We start from the raw sequence: 7,465 nt of genomic DNA, 5'->3' as shown, positions 1-7,465 counted from the left end.
TTACATATATGAGTATGTTAGTATGTATATGAATCTACATTTCCTTAAATCGGTATCAAGAGCCACGGTTGTTTGCATGCAAATCGGTTAAAAGTTTTTCCGAGTTATAAGAATAACAAATAAAACTTGTAAAATTTGTGTTATTATGAGATATCACGAAATTAATTAATGCATGTTAATATTTCTGGTCCTAAAATGTTTTAGGATATTTTGGTTAATTTTTCGTATTTTTATTGTTCATAATTTACAATAATGGCATTTAAATGTGATTTTATGAGTAAAAATGTCATTTTTGGTCTAAAATTAGCTATACTTCGAATTTTCCATTGATTTTTGGATATGTTGTCACATATATTATTTTGAGATAACCTGTAAAGTTTCATAATTTTTGGACTTGTTATGCTCGAAAAATGAATTTTTCATTATTAAATTCGGATTTAAGTGAAAAATAGGTTAATATGAGTTAAATTTCGAATCTGGTCATAGAAAATTAATATGTTGTCACATGAAATTTTACAAGATGTGTGTAAAATAATTGGCTATAAAGAAGTCTTTTTGCATGATTTATGAATTTTTGAAGAAAAATAGCATAAATAGTGACATTATTAGTGGAAAATTAATAAAAACATAATCTATGACTTAGGAAAAACGTCTAATGTTGCATTTTATTATATTTTTCAGATCTAAAATTGAAAAGTTAATGAAAATAATTTTTCCATGTTTTTATGATTATTTTATTTAAAATCGATAAACCGCAACATTGTTTTTCCGGTAAATTTTCGAAATTTTTAACCTAAGATTTTTAACATTATGAGTGTCATGGAATTTTTTCCAGAATTTTCATGAATTTAAATTTTGAATTTTGAATTTATTTGAAATTTTGTGATTTATTTGAAGTTTAATGGCTTATTTTTGTATTTTTGGTCCATTTATGAACAATTTTGTATATATGGGTTAATTATGGTCAAATTATTAGTGAAGACTATATTTTGAGTCCTAAGAGGTTAGGGTAATTAACTTATGCATAAATATGAGTTTATGCATTTTTGTGATTATAAAATGTTGAAATCACGCAAATCCGTAAAAACCGAGTAATATACGATATTGGCTAATTAAAGGCGATTTAGCATAAAAATTGAGCATGTTCATACATATTATAATGCTGCATTTTTCTTTATGATTGTCATAATTTTAATTTATGTAATTTTGAATTATGTAATTTTACTTAGTATGGCCTTAGATTTTAATTGGTATTTCCCGAAATGTATGGGAATATCGATTCGGTTGTAATTTTTATTGTGATCTCGTATCACCGTTTTGTAATTTAATAGATTTATTTTATTTTAGTTACAAATGTATAATAGGAAATTATGTAATTTATTATGTAATTTTATTCATTCCGGAGTTCCCAAAGACGGATTTCTTCAAGAATGGCGATACATAAAGACGGTGTTACCTCGAGATGCGTGAAACAACCGAAGTTCAAGGGACCAATGGAGTTGGTTTCCGAATATGTAATAGATAAATAGTTTTCTATTTTAGGAAAGGCCATACTAGGATTTATTTATCTTTATGCTTGCATTTTATTTTATGTCACATGCATCGCTAAATCGTCATAACTAAAACATGCATTTTTATCTTATCGAGTTTATCGACCGTGTCAATTCAAATTATCGTAGTTCACCGCTTTAGTTCACTTAAAACGTGATAGATAATAAATTGACATGACCTCTCGCTAAAACAATTAATTGAGACATAGCCTTACCAAATAGTAGAAACCATGAAAACCTATTTCGCGAGGGAGTGCACTCGGCTACCCCGCGGTACAAACCTTGTTACGTAGGGGAAGTGGGTGATGAATGTTAATCCACCGAATTCATGTTGATAAGGGATGTATCGGCTACCCCGTGCCCAAGTTGATGTGGGTTTGGATAATGGACACATTTATTCGAAATTTGGATTGAACTCAACAAAAGTAATTGATAAGGGTTGCATCGGCTACCCCGTGCCCTTGTTGATGTGTTTTGGGCTATAGATAAACATTAGAGTAATTTTATCGACCAAGAGTTCTAAAAGTAGAATCGATTAAAAGGTTAATCCACCGAGTTATATTAATGAAGGTTGCATCGGCTACCCCGTGCCTAAGTTGATATGAATTTGGGTCTTGGAATCATTTATCATAGTTGGGTAGAGGTCACTATGTAAATGCTATACTTGTTTACAAGTATTTATAAAACGATGAATGTTAAGTTTTCCATTATTCCGTTATAATATTGTTCTATTTCTTTACCACAATTCATATACGATATCATTTCGATTTTTGATTCAAATCTCCATTAAAACATCGTAACTAAAGACAAAATTTGAATTTTTCTTCTAAAAACCTCGTTTTATCCATTGGAAGGATCTCTTGTAGAGAGTATAGATAAAAGTTATTCGTTATCAAACAGGTTTTTGATTCTTGACTAACACATCTACTTACAATGGATTGTTTTTCATATACTTAAATGAATTAAGTACCTTGAAAAGATAAAATTGTTTTGGTGATTAGATTTTCAGAATTAGTAATTGACCAAAATAACGCAACCACTTCGATGAAAGTTTTAAGACTAAAACGAACAAATGAAGAGTAATCTTCATGAAATTCAATTTTGCTTCTCAAAGCAAAGACTCATTGAAATAAGTGGGAGCATTCTCTTAAACCGTTAAGATGAGGACGAGGTTCAAGAAGTAAAGGTTATAATGGAATTGATACAAGGTTATGTTAAAGGTAAAGTTGTTGAGAATGACGATACTAAACCTATCAATCCCGACCGATAAAGTTTCCGTTGTCTTAAATGTTAGACACGAGAAAGGAAACTACCCCAAATTATTGAAGAATCAACAAGTTAGTTGTGGGACATCTAATGGGACCTTCTTCTTTAAATGTTTATTTGATTAAACATAAATTTTGCTAGTACTACTTCGTCAATATTAGAAACCAATGGAGGTTTTCATCATTGTACTTGATACATAGGATGATTAGAATATGACGACTAGCAACAATAATGTCGAGAGATAGAGTAATTGTGTACTCAATCTAGTTTTTGGATTTAAAGTTGTACTTAATTATGACTATTAAGTGCATAAACTCTAAATAAGAATATAAACTTGTTAAGATACAAAAGAGGTTTCACTTTTGTGACCCTTTACACCACGATTTGATATATGGCTAGCCCATTATCAAGGTGATTATATTCTAAACCAAACTAGAATGATATATCATGAAGATGATGCAAGACTCAAATTGGTAACCCAAGATTAAACCTTAAATTTTGGAATGATGAACGCAAAGAGTTATCAAGTACTCTTGAAACCATTAGATTGTTAATGGTATATGCGTATCTTGTATTCAAAGCAAGATGTCTCGTGCCTTTTGGTTGAAAAGGAGATCGAGGTTTTAAATCATTGATCCAAAATAGGTTGATCATTTTCTTTTACCAACGATTTAGGTTGACGCTAATGTGTTCACTTAATAAGGTAAATAGAGAAATCTTTGAAGAATTTCAAAGAATTCAAGGAATCACGATTTAAGTCGTGATGGGATTATCAAAGTGAAGACTTTGATATAAGCCAAAGGAAATGTGATATAGTATCACAAGTTAATCTCTCTTAGCACGCATTATGGAATAATGTGTGGTTAGCTAAGAAATCAAACGCTATTCGATATGGTTTGGATTTCAATCAAGTTACTTTGAGTTACTTGATCATTTTGGGGATTTTTTTGTCTAAATTATTTTTCCACTAAATCGAATCATATGAGATATGAAATGGTAAAGGTACCATGTTTGTAAGTTTTTCACAAGAAACAAATGCTCATTTTTCCCCTTGCAATTATCACGAGCACGACGGGTTTGCGGCTCATGAAGCTGTCTTTCTAAAATACAGGTTTATTTCTAGAAGACAGAGTGGGAGAAATTATTCAAGAGCCACAAAGAATGTTATGTCGCAAGAAACTGGTCTTTCTTGGCTACATGAGACGTTTTGTGTAAGACGTTGTTTCTTCAAAACAAAAATGATGAATTCATGCTACTTTTAAGAAAGTAAAGAGCTTATAACTTACAAAAGAAATTGTTTGATTCAAGTTGATTACTTCCAGAAAGTAATGAACATATGACTTACATAAGAGTGTTTAAGTCACAACTCAATACAAGGCTTAGAGCCATGAAAATCCGAATCAAAAGGGCTTGATTAGTGACAAAGGGTTTTGCACTAATAAAGAGATATTTCAAAGCAAATTGGTTGCAAAGGGTTTTGCACTAATTGAAATGATTAAGTCTATTTGGATCTTCTTAGGGATTGTGTTTCATTATGAAGTTATGAAATACATAGCGAGTGAATCTAAAACCCACTTCTTCAATAGAAGGAATGTATTCAATACATGTCTTGAGTTTAGTAGATTCTTGCAACCCTAAGATAATGTGAAACTTGAGAGAGGGTCTTAAGTAGGACATCAATGAGTTAGAATCAACATTTTGATCATGTGACAAAACATTTCTCGATAAGTCGAGAAATTGTGTTTATACATGAAGTTTAGTGGGAGTTACGGAAGTTTTAATTAGTCCGATATGTGGATGACATATTGATCATTGAGAATGATTTAAGACTCTTGGAGTATTATAATACATCTTGAATATCCGGATTTATGAAGATAAATCCACATGATATTAGCGTCATTAAGAAGTCTTATGTTGATAAGATTCATGACTAGTTCAATTAAATTGAATATATTTGATTGATTTCATTTGCTTCCGCTGCGAATCAATTAAAAAGAAATGATGTATAACACTTCATATGCTTTGAGTATGATGAATTGTTTTCAAAATCGAATTTAAGTAATCTTTACCAAGTAAGCTATAAAGATTACCCTTAAGTGCTTGCAGAAGCATTAAGGCTATGATGCAAAGTGTTTATGATGCAATATTGTGTAAGGGTGTTACACAAGTGACAATTGACAATTGAGATTGCGCATGGTTTCCGACAAAACCATAATCAAAACACATTAGGATGGTTAAGATACCATTGTGGCAATGTTTATTAAGAAGTAGATTTTCTAGAATCGTTCTAGGCAATAAAGAACAATGAGAGATATTTATAACGGAAATTGAGTACACTTGCGATCATGAGATGTGCAAGAAGGATGAGTCCCGCACACTGTGAAAACAGTGGGAGCTATTCTTAGGCTAGAGGGCCTATGTCTTGATTGGATCTCGACACGTACTCAGAAAGTTTTGTAATGCAAATGTATACATTACAAAGGAAAACGACTATGTAGTGAGGTTAAGTAAGGTACAAGAAATTGATAAAACCTACTAACCAAAGCCTTCTCAAAGGCTAAACATGATGAGTCATGTCATTTCAATTGAATTGAAATGAACAACTATGTACAAGATCAAATTAGATTATAGAACATGAAATAGTAATCAGGCATTGACTATTCATATGTGATAATCGCATTTGTCGTTCGAGTTTTACTTTAAAACTCTTTTATTATACTTTGTTACATCCAAACGGGTTGTAGAGACAATTGAACCCCGTTAAAGTGAACACGGATTAGCATTGTATTCGCCCATAGTCACTTGTATGAGGTGACGTCTCGAAGTGACTAGAGTGTGATGCGATTGATGGCAAGTTCAAGTGCCATAGAGTCATGTGAGATGACTAGTCGATCACATAGGCAGACTGTTAGGAACACTTTGTCGGGCAGTGACCGCTTATAGAGTTCTGGCAAATTTATAAAGTCTGGTCGTGGCGAGAGCTACTATAGTATTCTAATGAGTCAATTCTTTTGACTAAAGACTGTTCGCCTAAGATGGCACATTTCATTAACTTTGATTTGTGTTACTACGACCTTCGTAAATGGGGTCAAATGGGCATATTTTGGGTTATGATGGCTGTGGCTAGTCGAAGGGAATAAGTGCGATAGGAATTGTCCACCCCCTTGTCAGGGTTAAAACAATATCTCAGGGCCACTCGAGGAGTAATTAACTGGAAATGCGTGGCCACGCTCGGAAGGTATCCAGAGTGGATAAATCCGGTCAAACAGTTATTCTCCAGATCGAGGAAACCACTCTCGATATGATCACTTGCAAGTACGACCTGAAAGACACCTTGCATTGAGTGGGAGATAGTAATAGGACAAGAGAATTGGTGACGCACACTTGTCGAGGACAAGTGGGAGATTGTTGGGAAATGTGTCCTCAACAATAGTGCGATCACATGATTTAAATATCATTATTAAATCTCATTACAAGAATAGGGAAGGGATGATACATAATATATATATAGTCAACTGGTCCACACATATCGGTAATGATTGGCTGGCTAGAGTTTGACATTACTGTCGTGCGGCGGTGGTGATCAATTGATCCCTTGAGGTCACACCTAAAGGACGATTCCCTTAATTGAAAAGGTTAATTAATTGTATACCGATTAATTAATTCCTTAAAATTGAACAAATTATTATAAGAGAGAATAATGACATCTTATTATAATGTGATTAAATGAGATTTCATTTAGTAATTTAAGAAGTTATATTACTAAAATTAATCGGTGTTTGCGAAACACGCGAGATGAGAATGATAAGTTAGTTATAATTACAAGATATTGTGAATTATACCAACTAGTAATTAAATGACCATTTTATGAGAAAGTAATTTTATATTACTAGTCAATTTGTTAAATATGATTTATTTAATTTATAAATGATATTTAATTTGTTAAATATGCATTTTAAATTAAAACAAGACATAAGACATGTCACATGTCACATGACATACAATTGTACAATTGACAAAAATAAAATGGACTCAATATTACAAGGAAAACCATTTTATATGTAGTGAGTGGGTGTTGATGGTTTTTGTTATTTAAATAATAAAATAAACATCATGATAACACCTACTACTAGCTAGCTTTTCTTGTGAAGAACAAAAAGCAAATTGGGAAGAAAAATTTGTCTACTCTATGCCCTCCCAACCGGTTTTCTATACACAACATTAGAGAGAAAATTTTCTCTAATTAATTCATTCTCACTTTTTATGAAAAACCTCCCTTCTCTCTCTTGTTCTTCACAAAACTCATTTTTGTGAATCTAATTTGTTTAAATCAAACACTAATAATACTAAAAGTAGTATATGAGTATTAGTAATAGATTTTAAGGTAAACCACAATATAAACATCTAGTACATGTTAGTTTGTGGGATTAAGGGATAGTTTTGGGTGCAACTAATTGGAGGGCTTCTAATTTGAAGTCAAGTATGTTCATCCATTAATGAAAGCTCAAGAACTAACAAGAAGGAGATCTTGTTGGTGCCCAATATGACCGAAATTATTATGGTGAGAAAATGTTTTCTTATCTTCTTTTATTAAAGTTTGCATGCATAAAATCCACCTTTAATTTTATGACAAATTAATTTTACATATA

The sequence above is a fragment of the Silene latifolia genome, chromosome X (genome assembly GCF_048544455.1).
Source record: "Silene latifolia isolate original U9 population chromosome X, ASM4854445v1, whole genome shotgun sequence".
Lineage (NCBI taxonomy): Eukaryota > Viridiplantae > Streptophyta > Magnoliopsida > Caryophyllales > Caryophyllaceae > Silene > Silene latifolia.
This window is presented reverse-complemented; position numbering follows the sequence as displayed.